General features: G+C 37.8%; 1 protein-coding gene across 2 annotated transcripts in view; it reads left to right on the forward strand.

Annotated features, from left to right (window-relative positions):
* The first annotated feature begins 1,787 nt into the window (after window positions 1-1,787).
* The window catches only part of RNF180 (ring finger protein 180), a 156,167-nt gene continuing 138,827 nt past the window's right edge, over window positions 1,788-19,127 (forward strand). For both annotated transcript variants that reach the window (XM_069492620.1, XM_069492621.1), the window contains exon 1: window positions 1,788-1,898. The gene's annotated coding sequence lies outside the window, so the exon portion shown is untranslated. The remainder of the gene's footprint in view (window positions 1,899-19,127) is intronic.

A 19,127-nucleotide genomic window follows, 5' to 3' on the forward strand; every position in this document is an offset into this window, starting at 1 on the left:
CACCTCTCTCTTCTATCAGACCCTCTGCTTCTTGCCAATGTTATAGAACACGTCTTCTAATTGCTTCCTGAGTGAAAAAAAACTACTTAAAACTTTGCATATTTGAAAATGTCTTTTTTAACCTCACAATTTATCAATTTCAAGATTGGAAATTATTTTCCTTGGAATTTATCTTTTATTTATATTTCTGTTGAGAAGTCCAGTGCCATTCTGATTTGTGAATCTTCACAAATAATCTCTTATTTTTTTCCTCCCTGGAAGCTATTAAGAGCTCTCCAACCCATGTGCTTTGAAATTCTACAGTAATACACTTTTGTGTAGATAATATTTATCTATTGAGCTGAGAGCTTGTATGCTGCTGTCCCTCAGTTTTGAGAACTGTTGTTCTGGTTTTCTTTGATAATTCTCTTTATTTGCTTTATTACCTGGTATATAGCCCACCTTTCTTTGCCTAATTGCCCTGGCTAGAAACTCCAGTCTAACGTTGAAAAGCAGTGGCAACAATTGACATCTTTGTCTTATTCCTGACTTTAGGTGAAAACGTTCATTCTTTCACAATTAAGTATGATGTTAACTATGGATTTTTCATAGATTCCCTTTATCAGGTTGAGGAAGTTCTCTTTTATTCCTAGTTTAAGTGTTTTTTTTTTTTTTTAATCAAGAGAAGGTGCTGGATTTTGTCAAATGCTTTTTCTTCATCTATTGAGCGGGCATGTGGTTTTTGTTCTTTCGTCTATTAAAATGATGAATTATATTGATTAACTTTGTATGTTACACCAACCTTGCATTCTTAAGATAAATCCCACTTGGTCGTGTTGTATTATCCTTTTTTCTATATTGCTAGGTTTGGTTTGCTAGTATTTTATTGAGGATTTTTGTGTTACTATCCATAAGGTATATTAGCCACAGGTTTTCTTGTGGTGTCTTTGATTTTGTTATCCATTTCATTGAATTCTCAGATGAGAATGCATTGCATGTAGCCCTAGTCTTAAAACAAGACTCCAAATAAGCCACTAAAGGCAAATCAAAATTTCTGTATGTAGGAGAGAAAGAAAGGTATACAATCTTTGAGGTTCCTTCCTAGCTTCCTTCTCCTTTCTCAAGCCAATAAAACTTGCTTTTCATATTCCAAATTCTACTGTCTCTCAATCAATCATCTAGGACGAGTCATCATTTACTGCAAGCGGCCGGCCCCCTCGCTCCCAAAATAAGCACTTTTGATTTATCTCCAGTCATCAACTCACCTCCCAGCTGTAATTTGTCAAGAGTAGCGTCAAGCACACTTTAATAGTTAAGCCCGGTTGCACATGGGTGGAACCTCAGGCATAAGAACGTAAGCAGCGAAGACCGTGATATCAGAAGGTAAAACTACCCAGGTAGTGGTGCCGCCTTAGGAAGTCTAGGGCATGAAGATGGGTGGCTGGGACGCCTGCTGATTTTAGCAGGGAACAGACCCAGCAGTGGGCTGGGAGCTGGGAACTCCAGAAAGGGCTGAGTAAGGACAAGTGAGACCGTGCGGACAATTTCTGTTGCTCTGCAAAGGACAAAACGGGAGAAAAACTTTCCCACGGTTCTGCCTGGCCGCGCTGCCTGTCGGTCTGCGCGGGGTCAGAGCCCGGCGCCGCCCCCGCGCGGCTGCGGTGGGAGCGGGCGGAGGTGGGGTGAGCAGGGCCGGCGGCGGCGGCAGCGAGCGCCCGGGCGCCCAGTCCGAGGCCGCGGGATCGGGGCTGCCGAAGCAGCTCGAGCGCTTTCCGCGGGGTTTGGCTCCTGTCGCTTCCCGTCTCGCTGAACCGGCATCGCAGCCTCCGGAGCCGCCGCGAGTCCTCAGAGCCGGGTTGCGGGCGGCCGGGAGCGCCGGGAGGGGGCGCGGAGCGGGCGGCTCCGGGACGCGGACACAGGTAAGGGCCGACGGCTTGGAGCCTGGGGGCGGCGGCGACGGCGGCGGCGCCTTCCCGAGGGGCCCGGCCTCGGCCGGGCCCTGCCGGGTCTCCGCGGTGCGGGCTCCCACGCTGGCCCAAGCGAGGACGCGCCGAGGGGCTGCGATGGAGCTGGGGCCGTGCTGGCCGGGCTGTCTCCCGCCCCGGCCTCAGGTGACGCAGCGGCGGCTTAACTTTCGCACCTGAGGCTCTCCTCGGCGGCCTCCGGGCGCGCCCTGCCACTGGGTGGAATTACACTGGGTTGGAAACCCGAGCCCTGGCGGCGAGGCGCCGGGGGCGTGGTGGGGGTGGGGGGCGTGGGTGCGCGGGGTCCGGCATTGAACGCTTCCCAGGTCGAGGCGACGAACTGCGTCCTGTTTCTCAGAGCTCGTGGGGAGAGTCGGCACACACCCACCTCCAGGGCCGCTTCCCTCTGCATAGATCCACTTTCTTTTGTCTGATCCATGTCTGTGTCGGCGGTTCGGTTGCTTTTGTTGCAGCCTTAGGTCCGGAGTGTACAGACTTGCGGCCAGGCAGAGGTCGTGAGTGAGCTCCGAAATGTACGGGGTGGAAGTCGGGGGGAGGTCCTTTGAGGGGACATTATTATTAGTGCTATCAGAGCAGTAACATGTGTATATTACCGTGTTCTTTTCGAGGTAGTGCTCAATATTCTTGTAGCATCTGATAGTTTTAAGTGCACCTGTGAGAGCGTTCATTAGTTCACTTCAAAGGAGTATTATGTGGGCAGGTTACTATTACCCCCATTTTATAGACTAGTCAGATGAGGCACCCAGGAAGGAAGGTGATTTTATCAAAACTAAGGCAGTGCTTGTGGAGCTGTGATTAGAACCTGTCTGACTGAGAGTTGTCCTTGGTCCAGTTAGTCTTTCAGCCTCAAACAAAATTTAGCAAGCAAAGAGTGCCAGTCTGATACTCTATTTTCACTTCCTCGTTAAAAATTAAAATCTTTCTTATAGAGTTGAATCCTTTCAAACTCCTGGAATAGTACTCCTAAAAGTTATACTTAAAAGATCAGAATGATTTCAGTTGTTGACTACTATGCTCACTAGAGTCATAGTAAGGCATAAAATTCATCTGTCTTTTATCTGTCAAATCTTTCATCTTCTGTGTAAATATATGCCACTGGCAGCCCAAAGATACTTGCTGATGGTAATAACAAAGACTGTCAATATTTAGTCAATAAATAAGTATGAAGGAGGAGGCGAGCTGCTAGATAGTCCTGAATATTGAGCAGCAGCAGTTTTCTTTTCTCATAAAGAATTGAAAATTTGGGATTAGTTCAATGAAAATTTACTTGTAATTGTGTGCATATTATGTTGTGCTTTCTTATCTCCCCAGAGCCATCAACAATTTACCAGTTTTCCTAGGGTTTGCTGTTAAACAGTTTTGCCAATGAATCTTTTAGTGCCCTATTTTTCTTCCTCTCTTTTGTTTTTATGTATTGGTTTTTCAAAGTAAAGGTTTTTTTCTTATAAAATATAAGGAAGAGTATTGGAAAAAAGCAACAAGCTTTCTTTCTTGGTAAAATATACTTAACTAGGACTTTTATGAGTGTATCTGTGGTCACATGCCAGACTCTTTAATAAGTAACTCTCATACATCAAGCAGGAATTCTTCTAGGCAAGTGTGTAATAAAGTAATAATCACTTATAGATCTCTGTAATATTTTATGACATACCTACCTGAATAATAATATTTTTTACTCATATAAACTGTTTTTAATCAAGGAACATAAAGATAAAAAATTTCACTTAAATTTTGTTAACTATTTAGCACAAATTTAGGGAACAATGTGCCTAGACTTAATTGTTCCCTCATGGAACAAACACAATTCTCTTTCCCTTATAGCACCTCCACTGAGCTATCTGAGAAAAGAATAATGACCTATCCTTTCCTTTATAGGGATATTAGGAGGATTACTGAACTAATGTCTGGAAAATAGTTTGAACTCCATGGAAGAAAGCTGCTTTGTAACTTCAGAGTGTGATACAGAATTATCAAACACTTTCCCCTCCTTTATATTTTCAAAGAGAGTGGTCATTCCAAGTAGTCACCTTAGGAGGCTAAGAACGTACTCCAATAGTGCTGCTGTAATTTATAATTCTTTTGAATCTTTTGAAAATTCTAGCCAATTTATAAGCAAAATAAAAACATTTTATGATCACTTTTATAAACACTGTTTTTGTTTTTTTAATCAAAAAAGCTGTTACTCAGCTCTAGCACTTATTTTATCTACTAAACTTGGGAGAATGATTTCTACGTGGTTGCAAAACTCAGTTTTACCTTCAAGATTTCACCACTGTTAAGGATATTTAAAGGATTATCCTGATGGCTGTGAAGGCAATTTCAAATGGCAGTTTAGAAATGGTTTAAAATAGTGGGAAACATTAGTAGAATGAATTTGCCACCTTCCCAGAGAATTACTCTGAAGGGGGTAGTGCTTACTTGTAGGCTAAATGTCTATACTTATGTGTACATTTGCATGCTATTAAACATTTTGAAACTGATAATCTGTATTACAATCAGCTACTTCTTTTCATCACATTGATTTTTTGGGAATCAGATATTTCACATATATGTTAAGCAGACTACATTAAGTAGATCATATATCATACTGGAACAGTATTACGTTGGGAGTATATTTGAAACTTCACTTGAATTTAAGTGTAAATCTTTGTAATAGTTTAAAATCATAAAATTTGGCTTCATGTTTTATGTTTTGAGTGTAATACACCTGAGGCAAAATAGCCTCATCAAAATATAAAATTACTATTTTCAAAAAAATTACTAGCAAGTTGTGTGTGCAACAGACTTTCCTGATCACACCACCGTGGAAAGACAAAATTTCACTAAATTTAGTTATATAGTTGGCTTTTATTATCAAGTCTAGAATTGGGCAGCATCTCATTCTATAAAATAGAATGCGTGCTCCACTGGGGATGGAGTTCCTACCTTTTGTAAGGTAGGAACAAGGAAACAGAATTAAAGGGAGGACTGGTTAACATCTGATTACTTCAGGTTACTTTTCTGTAAGGGTTAATGTAGGGGGTACTTCCTTATCATACCAGCTCACATTGACTGGGCCCCTTCAGATTGGTTGCAGTGAACCTCCTGTTTTGAGGAAAAACTGGTCTGTTTGGGTTTTACCTGCTTCCTTAAAGTTTCATTTTGATTATGTGGCAGCATAAATGACTTCATTTTGGTTTGGTCTGTTGGGGCCTAGCACAGGAGATAGGTCTAAACAATGGCCTCCTATAAATTTTATTTAACAAATCCCCCCCCCTTGGTCTGTCACTTAGGAGCGTGACCAAAACTTAGGGCATTAGCCTACTCTGAGTTACCATCATTCTGGGTTTTCAGTCTCAACAGGTCATTCATAGGTTAGGCATCCTCATTATCATGGGTTTCTTTGAGCTTTTGTCATTCTGGCTGGAGAGAGATCATTTGGCATTCAGCAGATGGCTGGTATGCAGTCATTTAAAACTTTTGAGAGAATACAGCACACTAGGAAGACTACTCTTATGTCTATCAGGAGTATAATAGCAAGAGTTGGGAACATGCTCCTTAATCAAGGTCCCCATGAACCAAACCAACTAAAATCGAACAGATCAAAGAATGGGCCAGGTAAAGGATTCACCCATTTTAAGCAAGTAGCCTGTTCTTCAGTTTTTTGCAACTGAGTCTCTACAGTGCCTGACATATTTATCCATGTGAAACAAGAAGTGATAGCAACCAGAAGTGTTAGCAACTACACAGGCTCTTCCTTGTTTGGCCAGTAGATAATCTAGAACAATTCTATTATCTAGTATAATTTTTGCAAGAGAGTTCAAAGAAATCTATTGTGCAGCTACAGCATTTGCAGTGGGGTCTGCTGTAGAGGCTATTGTGAGGGATAAATTTCTAATCATTGCTTCATTTATTTTTACTCCAAGCCACAAGAAAAGGGACCTAACAAATGATGTTCATCCAGAAGGGTTAATGCCTCCTGGCAATGTTCTCTTTAACCTATGATGTTAAAGGTTAAGAGGTTAAGAGGAAAGGACCAGTGTTCCACTTCTAACTGATTATGGAATTACAAGGTCACCATTAAAATTCTTAATCCACATTGGCTCTTCATTCTCTACCTGTCAAGGCATGAGGTTGCCCATACATAACACTGGCCACAAATCTTCCATAAATAAAGGGTGTACCCTTTGGATGCATGTAAGACCCTCTTTCCAATTCTGTTGTTCATGGGCATATTGCTTCAAATGGTGGATTTAGCAGTACTAACCAAGGGTTTCATGTGGAGTTTTTACAGGTTAAAAGTACTGTGATACCCTGGCACATAAGTCAGTTTGTAAGAAACTCCATTTGGGCTTTTGATATAATCCTGTCTCATAATACACTCATTTGGACCTGGTTCTTGTTTTCCATGACTGGGTTAAATTGAAATAGGGAGTAAGAACAAGTGGGTCTAGAAGTCTGACTCTATAAAAGGGAACACTAGTACAATTTGAAAAAACAATTATGTTAGGAATGTTGCTAAATTAGACAGTGGGTAGACTAAAGGATCTCTCAAGTTACGTGAAGACTTGGGTTTGGCATAACAGATCCAACACTTCGTGAAGTTACCCTCAAAAGCTACTGATTGTAAAATTCTAGTTATAGCATTATCCTGCTAAGCAGAAGAGGTAGATATAAGTAAGGAAAAATTAAGAGGAGTGAGAGTCTTTTTATGATTGGAAGTCTTGTTCTTATTGTGTTGGGAAAAGGTGTACACAGTTTGAAGTCATCAGCTTCTTATCCTGGTTAACCTGATTTTTAAAGTCTCTGGTTTGAGAAGAGGACCAGTTGGTATCAGAATGTATTCTCGTATTTAGGAATTGTGGGTGGTCGGGAGTTGTTCTTGTAATTTGAGTTTAGCTGCTATGTCTGTAGTCAGGACCACTTGGTGGGGTCCTTTCAAGCGGGGCTCAAGGGCAGTCTTTCTTTGATGGTGTTTCCTGAACACCCAATTGCCAGATTCTAGGCTATGTCCAGCAAGACTTTTTGGATCTGTGTCTTGAATGGCGTCTTTGACCTATAGATGGTAACTTTTAACATAGTACATTAAGAATTTATAATACATGTCATTTCAGCTGGGTCAATTGGGAGTCTGCATTTGGTGTAATAATACCCAAAGGCGTAGGTTGACCAGTAATAATTTCGTAAGGATTTAATCTGTGTTTTTCGCTAGGGGTGCTCCAAAGAGTCATGAGAGCCAGAGGCAGAATTTTAGGCCAAGGAAGTCCAGTGGTTTCAGATAATTTGGAAATTCTGAGCTTAAGTATCCCATTAGTTCTTTCTACCTTACTAGCGGACTGAGAGTGGTAAGGACAATGATAATGCCAGACTGTTTGTAAAAATTTATGTAGTACTTGAATTACCTGTCTGGTAAAATAAGTCAGTTACTTGAAATGGCATTTAGAATACCTCAGGTCAGAATTACACTTGTGGCTTTTTTTTTTTTTTTTTTTTTTTTGGCTACAATGAGGGCATTAGCCTTTGGGCATGGGAAGGCCTCAATCCATCCAAAGAACACACTATAACAAGTACATGGTAATAATCCATACTTGGTTGGATGAAGTCTAATTGTAGATGTTCAAATGGGCCTGATGGATAGGCTGGGGGAGCAGGCAGGGGGTGTCATTCCAGGGAGACTATAAAGAGACTTTCTTGGCTTATGAGTTTGGGAGGTTAAATATGGATTATAAATAGCTTTTCTAACTTTTTAACAATTTCCCCACCAACACTTGTTGATTTTACCAGCTTACCAATAATACTGTTATGGGTAAGGGAATGTAAGAATCATAACATAGTTCCCTTAAGGGAGTCTGGGAGCACTAAGTGGCTGTCTTGGGCTTTCCCACAACTTGGAAAGGAAATTAAAATAGCATCCTTCTGATTTCCAGTATTCTTTTTAATCTTTAGGGGCATTTTGTTGTCCATCAGCAACAGCATCTGGGTGTAAGGAAGCAAAGTCAGGCAGCATTCCTTACTGTTTCTAGCTGTTGGATTTAGATAACAGACCTCACAGAGCTGAGTAACATTTTGGCATGAAAGTCAGCTAGACTACTTCCCTGATATTAAGGCTCAGTTCTCTTTGTTTGAGCCTGTATTTTTATGACAGTAATCTCTTGGGGCGGCAGTATCCAGCAAGGAGTTCATCAACTTGTGGGCCATTTTTTATTGATATGCCTGCAGAAGTGAGGACATGTCTTTGCTTTCCAAGCATTCCAAAATCATGAACCACCCCAAAGGCACAATTACTATCAGTATAAATGTGAACAGGCTTATTTTTAGATAAAATGCAGGCATAGATAAGAACATAAAGTTCTACCTGTTGAGCAGACTTGAAGTGGGGCAATTTGCTGCTTTCAATGAGCTCATATTGGGTGGTGACTGCATATGTAGCACAAAAATTTCCTGCCTGATTTTCAGCGTAAAACCCATCCATAAAAATGATCAAATCAGTATTTTGTAAAGGAGTGTTCTGTAGATTAGGTGAAATGTAACTAACTGGGATGTTACCATTTTACAGTCATATCTAGTTCACCTTTGTCAGAAAGAAAGGCAAGAAAGCAGCAAATTTGAGAATGTTACAGCATTTCAGATGAAGATTAGGAGATGAGAGAGTAAAAGGATTTCATGAGAAGTTAGTCTTCTCACAGAAAGATGTTGGGTAAGCTCAGAATTGAGAAGACTTCGTACTGCAAGTAGTGTATGGGAGGTAAACATCATTACCTAAGGCCAGATCTGCAGAGCTCCAGTTTTGCAGCTACAGATGCAGCTGGAGGGCAATTTGGTTATGCCTGGGTGACTGAATCTAATTGAGCACTGTAGTGAGGGGCCTAAGCTTATCACCATGTTCCTGTGCAAGCATTCCCTGAGGCCTACTTTCATGTACAAAAAGGGTGAAAAGTTTGAATAATTGGTCAATCCTAAGTGGGACGGCTGGTAGTATGCCCTTTTTCATTCTATAAAGGCTGTCTCATGTTTTTCTTCCCAAGGAGGGGGTTCAGGAAGTAAGATTTTAGTGGAGTTTATGAAGCGAGGATGCTAAGAGTCAAAAATTAGGGACACATGATTGACATAATCCAACTAACTCTAATAACCCATGAAGTTGCCTCTTATTGCCTAGGAAACTCTTGAACAAGCCTAACTTTATTAGGGGACAGTGGACACATGCAGCATTAAGATCATGTCCTCAATAGTGAACAGTATCTGATGATAACTATAATTTATCTTGGGAGACCGTATGTCCCTTCTCTGTTAACTATTGTAATAAATAGAATACTTTTTGGAATGCCTCCTCAGTAAATGAACAAAGAGGTCATCCACATAGTGCAGGAGAGTTGAGCCTCTAGGAAACTCAAGGATGCTCAAGTCTTGATGCAGCACTTGAGAGAAATAGCAGTGGGCTTCAGTGAACCCCTGAGACATGACTTTCCAGATACATTGTTGATTCCAAGTGAAAGCAAACAAGTATTGACTTCCAGGATTAGTTGGAATGCTAAAGAAGGCTGAACATAAGTCTACCACTGTAAACTCTTTAGAATCTGGGAGAACCTGAGACAAAAGAGGATTGGAGTTTGGAACCACTGGGAAATGAGGAATAACTATCCTGGCAATGACTCTTACTTAGATCCTGAACAAATTGCCATCCCCTCTTGTCAGGTTTTTGTGCCTAGTATACAATAAAGTATACAAAAAATAGAATCGTATTAACCTGAAACAAGTATCCTTGGTACAGTAAACATTAACTACTTAATTAACAAGGGTTGTTTTGTTTGTTACAAAGTTTTAATCACTTGAATTCCCAGCCAAAGATAACCACCTGTTAACATTTTAGTGTGAATCATTTTGCATATTTCTTTAAGGCCATATTCTTTTAAAATAGCCCTTTTATTTCACTATGCTTTTTAAAATTTTTATTTTTAATTGGTACATTTTTTGACACTAATTGTACATATTTATAGGATACAGTGATATTTTGATACATGTATACATTGTATAATGATTAAATCAGGGTACTTAACATATTTAACTCAAAAATTTATCATTTCTTTATGTGAAAACCCTTTCTTCTAGCTATTTTGAAATATACAATACAATATTGTTAATTATAGTTACCTTACTGTGCAATAGATCACCAAAACTTTTTCCTCCTAACTTTTTACCTATTGACCAATCTCTCCCCCTGCCCACTCCCCTCTTCACCCCAGATAATGGTAACCGCTATTCTACTCTTTACTTCTATGAGGTCAACTTTTTGAGATTCTACATGTGAGTGAGATCATGAAGATTTTGTCTGTCTGTGCCTGGCTTATTTCTCTTAACTATAATGTCCTCCATATTTATCCATATTGTCGCAAATTACAGGATTTCATTATTTTTATGGGTGAATAATATTCTGTTGTGTATATATACCACATTTTATTTACTCATCTGTTGAGGGACATAGGTTGATTCCATATTTCACCTATTGTGAATAATGCTGCAATGGACATGGGAATGCAGATATCTCTTTGGCATACTGATTTCATTTCCTTTGGCTATATGCTCAATAGTGGGATTACTGAATTAAACATATGGTAGTTCTATTTTTAATTTTTTGAGGAACCTCCACACCCTTTTACATAATGACTGTCTTAATTTGTATTCCTGCCAACAGTGTATAAGAGTTCCCCTTTCTCCACATCCACTCTAGCATTTGATATTTTTTGCCTTTTTGATAATAGCCATTCTAATTGGGGTGAGCTGATATCTCATTGTGGTTCTGATTTGCATTTCCTAAATGATTAGTGATGTTGAGCAATTTTTCATATACTTGGTCACCATTTGTATGTCTTCTTTTGAGAAATGTCTATTCAGGTCTTTTGCCTATTTTTGTATGGATTATTATTATTATTTGCTATTGAGTTGCTTGAGCTCCTTATGTATTCTGGACATTAACCGCTTGTCAGAAGCATAGTTTGCAAATATTTTCTCCCTTTCTGTAGGTTGTTTCTTCACTCTGTTGATTGTTTCCTTTGCTGTGCAGATGCTTTTTAGGCAGATGTAATCACATTTGTCTGTTTTTGTTTTTGTTGCTTGTGTTTTTGAGGTCTTATCCAAAAAATCCTTGTCTAGACCAATGTCATAAAGCATTTTCCCCATGTGTTGTTCTAGCAGTTTCATAGTTTGGGGTCTTACATTTAATTCTTTAATCCATTTTGAGTTGACTTTTTTATATGGTGAAAGATAGAGGTCTAGTTTTATTCTTCTACTTGTGGATATCCAGTTTTTCCAGCACCATTTATTGAAGAGGCTGTCCTTTCCCCAGTGTATGTTCTTGACACTTTTATTGAAAATCTATTGCCTCTAAGTGTGTAGATTTATTTCTGTATTCTCTATTCTGTTCCATTGGTCTATCTATTTTTATGCCACTACTATGCTTCTTCAGTTATTATAGCTTTGTAGTATATTTTAAAGTCAGATGGTATGATGCCTTCAGCTTTGTTCCTTTCACTCAAGATTGCTTTGATTATTCCAGGCCTTTTGTGGTTTCATATGAATTTTAGGATTGGTTTTTCTTTTTCTTCAAACAATTTCATTGGTATTTTGATAGTTATTGCATTGAATCTATAGATAGATTTGAGTAGTATGGACATTTTAATAATATTCTTCCAATTCATGAATAGGGATTATCTTTAAATTTTTTTGTATGTCCTCTTTGATTTCATTAATGTTTTGTGGTTTTTATTGTGGAGATCCTTACTTAAATTTATTCCCAGGTATCTTTTTTTATAGCTATTGAAAATAGTGTTGCTTTTTTATTTCTTTTTCAGATAGTTTGCTATTGGCATATAGAAGTGCAACTGATTTTTGTATATTAATTTTGTATCCTGCAACTTTGCTGAATTTAGTTATTAGTTCTAACAGGTTTTTTTTTTTTTTTTTTTGGTCTTTAGCAGTTTCTAGATATAAGATCTTGTCTTCTGCAAACAGGGACAACTTGACTTTCTCCTTTTCAATTTGGTTGTCTTTTAATTTTTTCTTTTACCTAATTGTTCTGGCTAGAACTTCCAGTGCTATGTTGAATAAGAGTAGTGAAAGTAGGCAATTCTTGTCTTGATCTTAGAGGAAAAGCTTTTAGCTTTTCCCCATTCAGTATGATGTTGGCTGTGGATTTGTCATATATGGCCTTTATTGTGTTTCTTCTATACCTAATTTTTATCATGAAAGGATGTTGAATTTTATCAAATGCATTTTATGTGTCCATTGAAGTGATCATATGTTTTTTGTCCTTGATTCTGTTAATGTGATGTATAATGTTTTTGATTTGTGTATGTTAAACCATCCTTGAATTTCTGGGATGAATTCCATTTTATCATGGTGAATGATCTTTTTAGTATGTTGTTGAATTTGGTTTGCTAGTATTTTGTTGAGGCTTTTTGCATCTATGTTCATCAGGGAATGTTTCATTTGCAGTTATATAAGCTTTTTTGTGCTGTCTTTATTTCCTAAAAGGCACACCCGTGTATTTCTAGTCTGATGTAGTTATTAGCATCCAAGAAATGCATGTGATTGATGCATTTCACATGAAATGCAACCACTATCCCTTCTTTGTTGTGTTATTAGCTGGTGTGGTATTATTAAATTTGTCTCCTCAGTGATTTATTTTTTCATATTTTATCTATTGCTTTTACAATGCACAGGTGGAATACATAGAACTGTCCGCATGGCCATTAGCAAAACTGTCCCTTCCCAATTCCAACTATGTGATTTGTCTAAATCAGGGTTGCTCATTTTTTTTCTTTGTGTCATTTTCATAGATTAGTGGTTTTCAGTCTTGGTATATGTGGTCCTCACTGTAGACATTCTGATTAAAGCAGGTTTAGGATGAGAGCTGAGCATCTGTTCTTTTAAAAAACTTCCAGATGCGCACTAAATGAGAACCACTTGCGCAAGTCATCATTTTGACCCAAATTTTTATTGTTGCATCTCCTTTCCTTTCTATGTGCATGCATGTGCGTGCACACATATGTATGTGTGTATATATGTATATGTAAAAGACTCTTTAGTAATTCAGGCTTAAATGGAAATCTAATGCTATTTTATGTACTCTTCAAAGCAAAATAAATGTCTTATATTTTTAATATTGAGAAATGCTTATGATAAGGAATGTAAAATATATGGTTTCCATCTTCCTAATAAGACAAATAAATTTTAAAGTTTTGTAAAATTATAAAATACTTCAAATATATACAACACAGAGAATAATATACTGAATACCCATGTTCCCATCATTTAGCTTCATAAAAGGTTAACATTTTAGTATTTTTCTTATTTTTTAAAAAGAAAAATGCATATAAAATTTAAACCCCCTTAGATTTCTTCCTAGAGGTTACTGTTATCCTAAACTTTGTGTCTATCATTTCTGTGCATGTTTCTGTACCTATGCTACACGTGCATGTATCAGTAAAAAAAATGTAACATTGTTTCACATGCTTTAAAACTTTTTATAACTTTTACTATTCTGTATTCTTTAATGTGTATATTTCTGCAGCCTTTTTTTTTTTTTTTTTTACTGAAAATAACTTTGAACTTTAGAGAACTATCCCACATTTATTAAATCTCCTGCTCAGACATCTCAAACCTAAATATATCCCAGACTGAATAACTGATCTGCCCTTTCTGTTCAACCTGGAGCCATTCTTGACTCCTCTTAGACTCCATATCCAATCTGTCTGGAAATCCTGTCTGTTGTACCTTCAATATATAACCATAAGTTGACCCTTATTTACCACCTTCACTGCCATCAGCTTGATCTGAGCCTTACCTTTTGGTTATATTACTATAGCAATGTTTTTCATCATAGTACAGTTTGGTAGAAGAGTTAGTGGTAGTTTTCACAATCATATTTCTGCTTTGCAATCAGAGAATTCTATTTAAAACTAAATCCCATAATTCATTTAAAAGGTGTTTCTTCATCCCATTTTTCTTTTCTAACTTTATGAGTAAATTAAGAGTTTACTAGGGAGGGGGCAGAATCTTCTAGAAGCACATTGTATAATAGAGTTTGAATTTTGATTGAACTAGAATCATATGAGAATGTAAATCGTAATTTAGTCTCTGAATCAAGCTTTCCCCCCATGTAATTCAGTGTAATGTACTTAGATATTGGTTTGGCTCACAGGTGAATTTAAATGAAATTAAGAATGTAGTTTATACCTGATATGTTTGAATTTCTTTTCAATACCCAGAGAGAACTGTAAGTCTAGTTGCCTCTAATTCATTTTAGCAACATATATAGTCACGTATTAAGCATCCTGTGGTATTGTGAAGGACTACAAAGACTTAAGATACTGCTTATGCCCTTTCTCTAGGAATTTATAAGTAGAGGAAGAAACACATGTACACATTAGTGTGATGCCTGCTGATGCACTATCATGAGTACTAAACAGAGGGATAGGTAACAGATGAACTACTCAAAGGTAAAGGATGTTCAGGAAGAACAGAGCAAACAACAAAAGTGCTAGATCTTTAAACCTTCTGGAGAAGAGGGTTGGATACGTAATTAAACAAGCCCAGATCTCTTGGCCTCTTGGTCAGTGCTCTATAGGTTAGTCAGTGTTTTATCTACAAGAACAGACCACTTCTTTTTTGTCTCCATTATGTAGCAATTTGGGGGAGCTAAAGATCTTTTGGGATAACCTAGAATGGCTCCCTCTGTATCCAACCAAAAGTCTCACTGAGCTGGGTGTGGTGCACACGCCTGTAGTCCTAGCTACTCCAGAGGCTGAAGCGGGAGGTTCACTTGAGCCCAGCAGTTCAAGGTTGCAGTGAACTGTGCTTGCACCACTGCACTCGAGCCTAGGCAACAGAGTGAGACCCTGTCTCTAAAAAAAATTTCTCTCTGTGTAACTACTCCTTTTGCCTTGGAAAAAAAAAAAAGATTTCGAAGTCAGGTCAATGTGCTTGTCTATGCTGCTACTTTTCAGCTGAATCCTTACTTGATTATTGATACTTTGACCCATCAAAAGGAATATATCCATCTAGTAAAAGTATGGCAAGTTAGACAAATACTTATTATCAGATTTGGTTAAAACCATGCTTCATATCATACAAATATATTTCACCTAAAGTAAATGTGTTTTAGCCCTATTTCCCCTTCTAAGAAGTCAGCCCAAAAAACAATTGGGGAAAGATGGCTCCATTTGACCTCAGGCTCAACTTTTGTCTTAGATGATTCACTTTGAGGACCTTGACAATTTTTGCCTCCTCTGCCCTACCCCCCAACTAGCTTAGAACCCCTCTCATGCTCTCAAATGCTTTCACAGCACATCTTTGTTATTCTTTGTGTCCTCTGACAAAATAGTAGATGCTCCACGAATATTTACTGAATGAATATTTGTAGCTTCAAAACACAACTTAAAATTAACTGAAAAAAAATCACCTGATTTTATTCTCTCTACTGTATCTTCTTGGTCCAATCAAAAATATTATTGGCACCTTTATTAAAATTATATTTAGATGTGTCATGCTCTAGATTGCTTAAGAATCTCCAAAGATGACTAAACCTATTCTTTGGAACAAAAACTCATGGATTCATAGTGATTTCTAAGGGTTATACAAATACAAATATACACAGACCATTTTGAAAAGTGTATTTCAGCATTCCATACAACTCTCTTAATTCTGCATGTAATTTCTACCTTTTCTTATATTTTCCTTGTAAGAGAGTAGTGTGTGAGAAGTGAGTGAGTATATGGGTCTTACTCATTATTACCTTCAGTCATCTTTAAAACTCATTCCTTCTTTCAGGAAAGAGGTATAACAGTTAAAATGGGCAAAACTAATCAGAATACATGTCTGCATTTTTTTTAGTAATATTTTACAATTCTTAAAGGTGCCACTAGGATGTAAATACTGTAGTGGGTATTCAAGACCAAGTGCCTGAGATATGTTTGTGAGAGAAAGAAAAGGGAAGAGGAGGAAATTTACAAGAATAAAGAGGTTGTGTTCAACTTTAGTTGAAGTGTGTGGCTTAAAAACCTATGGAACAGAGTAGGAAGGAAGTATCTGGCAGCTACTATAGTGTCAAATTCTTATTACTTTTTCTTATCAAGGTTGGATATGGATTGCATCATGCCTAGGAACTCAGCAGGTATTAATAGAAGAGAAGTAGAGGTGAGTAGGATGAGAGGTGACTAGCTAGAAATAAGTTAGTTTGGGCAATTGAATATTTTTTTTTAATCAACAAAAGTTGGGTGCTTTCTAAGAAAAATGTTTATGAATGTGAACACCAAAGTGTATGTAGAACCATTTAAACTGTTGAAGTTGACTTTATCGTGTTCAAACCATCAACAGTAATTGAAGAAGATTGAGGTCCTTCTATGTAATTCAAGATTGAGACAGTTTTAGAGTTAATAAATTAGAAGCTTCAAATGCTATTTTAGTCATTGCAGCTACCAGGCCTAAAATTATAAAATCGACACTTTAGAAATAGCCTGATCCAGTCTCCTACTTGCACAGATAAAGTATCTCACATCCTTGACAAAGATTGAAAGCTAATACAAGAGGGATCACAGATTACAAGCAAGCTTTCACTAAATAATATATGTGCTTGAAATATTCATTGAGCTAAATAAGGCACATAAATTCCACAGGAATCTAGTCACAACTGTAAGAAGCTGTTTTAATTTCTCCTTACCATGGGATTACTTTGTGTGTCCTGATGCATTCTTAAATGGTTCACAAATTTAGTGATTGTCTATTGCTTTGTTGAAAACTTAATCGTTGACATTTTTGCAGTATTGCATAATGATCATTGATTGCAGTGCTTTTGGTACTTTTTTGCTGTGGCCTGTGTGGATTTGGGCACCTTTTATTCTAGTTCTTCTGTGCTCACAACAGACATCAAGAAGATTCAACATCAGTAGAGGGAGCTGACAAATTATCAATTTTACTAAATAATTAATGTCTGTGTAGCTCATTCCCAACAGTTATTATGTATGATGTTCTGTTCATTTGAACAGTCACTGATTCCCAAACCCACTTCTGCAGAGCAATTGTGGATTACTTCTGGGGTTACTGTGTCCTGTGTAAGAATGAGATTTCTCTTACATTAAGGACATGCTATTTCTTTACATTTACAAAAGGAATATTCCTTCTCATTTTATGGAGACACAATGTACTGAGCACTCCCAGTGTGTGACTTGTAGGTGATTGATTATACTGTAATCTAATGGTTACAAATACAAATACATCATGGTTCTTGTAAGCAAAAAATGTTTATACACATTTTGATTTGAATCCCCAGAGCAAGCCAGATATGGTGGCTTGTTCCTATAATCCTAGCACTTTGGGAGGCTGAGATGGGAGGATTGCTTGAACCCAGGGGTTTGAGGAAGTCAGCTATGATGACTCCGCTGTACTCTAGCCTGGGCAGCAGAGCAAGACTCTTTCTCTAAATAAATAAATAAAAATTTAAAAATAAATAAATAAATTCCCAGAGGGGTAGGGTCAGCTTAAAAAGAAAAGACCAAAATTTAGAAATATTTGCTCTGAGATGGTTTGACCTGTCTGAGTCATTTAAGGATTTTATTTTCTAAGTTGATATATATTGCATACATTTACCAATTTTAACTTAGTTGGCTTTTTATCTTCTTGTAAATTTTTAGAAATATACTGATAATTGGTAAGAGATCTTCAAATTCTTTGGTCATTTAACTTTTTGATTTTTCTTTCTTGTTCACTAATAAGATTTTTACATTTTGAGAAATTATGATTTCAGTATTTTTCTCTTTTGCTCCATGACTTTATTCTATGCATGAAGTATAACAGAAAAAAACACTTAATAAAACATGTGCATTCTAATAATGTCAAGTACCTACGGAATGCAGGACTGGCACGAGTTCCGTAGGTACTGTTATAGACTGAATTGTGCCCTCTTCCCCCAAACCCATATGTTAAAGCCCTAACTCCCAATGTGACTGTTTTTGGAGATAAAGCCTTTAAGCAGATTATTACGATTAAATGAGGTCATAAGGGTGGGGCCCTAATCTGATAGTACTAGTGTCATTATAAGATGAGGAAGAGATACCAGAAGTATGCACTCAAAGAGGAAAGGCCATTTGAGCACTCAGCAAGAAGGCGGCCATCTGCACCGTCAGGAAGGAGAGGCCTTACTAGAAAGAAACGCTACCAGAATCTTAATGTTGGACTTCTAGCCTGCAGAACTGTGAGAAAATAAATTTCTGTTGTTTAAATTACCCGGTATTGTGTTATGGAAGCCTGAGCAGAATAGTGCAGATTTTAGTACTGTGAAATGGAGTTCTATAACAAACACCTAAAAATGTGGAGTGGCTTTAGAATTAGGTAATGTGTAGAGGCAGGAAGAGTTTTGATGTATATTTTAGAAAAGGCCTCGACTGCCTTAAAGGAATCATTGGTGAGAATGTGGATGTTAAAGATGATTCTGGTGAGGTCTCAGATGGAAATGAGAAATGTTACAGGAAACTGGAAAAAAGGCAGTCCTTGTTATGAAGTGGCAAAAACTTGGCTGAATTGTATTCTAATATTTTGTGATAAATAGAACTTGTGGTGATGAGCATGGATATTTAGCAAAGAAAATTTCTAAGCAAAGTCTCGAAAGTATAGGTTGGTTTCTCTTTACTGCTTATAGTAAAATTTGAGAGGAGAGAGATTTATTGTAGAAGGAATTGTTAAGCAAAAAGGAACCAGGAGCTGAGATTTGGAAAATTCTCAGTATATCCTTATTATAAGAGCATGTTCTGGAGAGAACACCCAATGTGTGGCCAATCTTTTCATAAAGAGATTACCCATAATTTAATCAGCCATCTTGTCAGAAGCTAAGAAGAGTGTTGGGATTATACCAGCAGAGGCACTGCCACTTTATATCAAAGGGGGCAGATGGGATAAAATAAAGAAAGGTTTTTGGACTTCTGTGATTCTGTAGAATAGGACAGTAGACCTATCTGGCTGTTAACATGCCTTATCCTTCAAGAAACAGGAAGACTGACTCTGAGGGTTATTCAGAGATCAGCAGGATTGCCACTGCCTCCACAGGCCCAGAGCACACAGGCCCAGGAGGACAAAGCTGTCTCCGCCTCAGTTTCAGAAGGCCAGGCTCCCTTGTAGGGCAAGGCTGTCTTCTAGAGC

This window comes from Eulemur rufifrons, chromosome 17, assembly GCF_041146395.1.
Source record: "Eulemur rufifrons isolate Redbay chromosome 17, OSU_ERuf_1, whole genome shotgun sequence".
NCBI classification, from domain to species: domain Eukaryota; kingdom Metazoa; phylum Chordata; class Mammalia; order Primates; family Lemuridae; genus Eulemur; species Eulemur rufifrons.